The sequence below is a fragment of the Pteropus vampyrus genome, unplaced genomic scaffold (genome assembly GCF_000151845.1).
Source record: "Pteropus vampyrus isolate Shadow unplaced genomic scaffold, Pvam_2.0 Scaffold336, whole genome shotgun sequence".
Classification (NCBI taxonomy): Eukaryota; Metazoa; Chordata; class Mammalia; order Chiroptera; family Pteropodidae; genus Pteropus; species Pteropus vampyrus.
In genome coordinates this window covers 2,047,959-2,050,124 of record NW_011889117.1, presented here as the reverse complement: position 1 = coordinate 2,050,124, position 2,166 = coordinate 2,047,959, and positions in this window count along the sequence as shown.

The window sequence follows — 2,166 nt, the reverse complement described above, 5'->3', positions numbered from 1 at the left end:
CGGGCGGACGCGCGGGGCGGCGGTCTTGGGCGAGCCCTGGGGCACTGGTCGAATAGGGGCTCTGGGGAGGGGGTCTCAGAGGCCACAAGAACAACTCTGGAGGCAGGGTCCAAAGGGGTGGGACTGGAGAGGGGAGCCTGAGGGGCAACCCTGAGGGAGAGAAAAGAAGCTAAACAAATAATCTCGGAGATAGAACCACGCGATGGCTCTCGGGGAGGTTATACAGTGTCCGAAGCCAAAGGACTATCCCCAGGGGAGAGGGTCTGAGAAGGGGTGGCACTGGAGGAGGGGTCTGAGGGGCTGCTCCGGGGAAGGGGACTGAGGAGCTTCCCTGGGGATAATGGCGGGACTGGAGGGGAGCTAAAGAAATAGCTCTGGAGGACAGGGTCCGAGGGGCTGCCCTGGGCAGAGAGGGTGAAAACTAAAGAATAAACCTGAAGAGTGTTTCAGGGGAGCAGCCCTGGGAGACACTGGGTAGAATTAAGGTGAAGCTCATTCCCTCACCTCCTAGAGAGGTGCCCAGCTGGGAAGATCATCTTCCATCCAAAACAACCCATATTTATTGAGCACTTTTTATATATAGGTAGGGCTCTGGACTACTTGGGGTACAAAAGAAAAGGAGGCTGGTTGCCTGAAGTGTAGAGGTTTACAGCTTGGTGAGAAAACGTAAGTGCAAAGAAATACAGGGTAGCAAACACTAAGTATCAAAAGAGATACAGGCAGGTGCTTCAGGGGTCAGGAGAGACTTGATGGCGGGCTGGGGAAGTCAGGAAAGGTCTTATGGATCCGGTGGGACTCTAGCCGGGCAATTAAACAAGGGAAGGGGAATGAAGAGGGCACGTCCATAGGAAGGTGAGGGTGGACAGAATGTGATTGGAGCAGCAGAGCCCTTCTTCTGGAACACAGAGTTCCTATAGGAAAGTGCTGAGAAGTGAGGGAAATAATACAAGACCATAAATCCTAAGATAATGAATTTGGGTTATGTTCTGAAGGGAAATGGGAGTGGTGGTTTTTTGAAGACATTGAAGGTTTTTTTTGTATGTGTGCAGGATGGTGTATGGAAAATGGTGTCTTATGGTTACCTGGTAATTTGGAAGTGTGGGAAGGTGGCAGGCTTTAGAATCAGACCTATGTTCAGATCTTGGCTCTGTTCCATTTTTATAAAATGATGCTGATTTTACTCCATAAGGTTGCTGTGAGGATGAAGTGCTTAGTACCTAATAGACATTTTACATTAGTTCCCCTCCCGGTGTATGGAATGACAGAGGAGGCAGACAGATTAGTTGGGAGACTACTGCAATGGTCTAGGTATAAAGAAATAATGATAATAAAAATAATTAACATTTATCAAATGCCTACTGTGTATCAAGCACTGGGCTAAGTCATTTACTGTGTAATATCTCATTTAATCCTCATAGTTAAACTCTATGAAATAGATGCTATTATTATGCCCAATTTGAGATAAGGGAGTGGGAACTCTGAATAAGTTTGCCAAATTTACATGATTCATAAGTGTCAGAGATGGAGCAATCTGACCTCAGAACCCATTTTTTTTTTCTAGAATGGGGGAAAAGAGATAAATTCATGAGACATTGGGCAAAGTAGAAGAGAGAAAGGAGTTTGGAGTAATGGCAAGTCCAGAAAGATGAATGGTTGTGTTTTCACAGTAATAGATCTATCATAAGGAGGAACTGGCTTGAAGGAGGTGACAAGGAGTTTGGTTTTAGGCTTGCTGAGATTGAGGTGACCATAAGATCCCTGAGACGCATATAGGAATGAGTTCAGAAGAGGGTGGTGAATGGATATTTTGGAACCCTCAATATCATAGTTGAAGCAGAAAGACTAGCGTGAAAAAGCCATCTAGGCTAAGGGCCCCATCTTGAGACATATATTCAGGGCTTGAAAGAAGTCGAGCAACAAATGAGTCTAATGAGTGGCCAGAAAGATTGAGGGTTGTAGAGTATCATGAGAAAGAGAAGAAATGTTTTAAAGAGAGGGAGAGAGTTGGCAGTATCAGAGATTGAAGACTGCACACACACCATTGAATTGAACAGCTCACGTTGCAGTAGGGATATAGAGACAAGTCATTGTGGTTACGTGATAAATTATGACAGAGATGAGAACAAAGTATTATGGAAGCATTGAGGAAAGAGCAATGAACTGCCC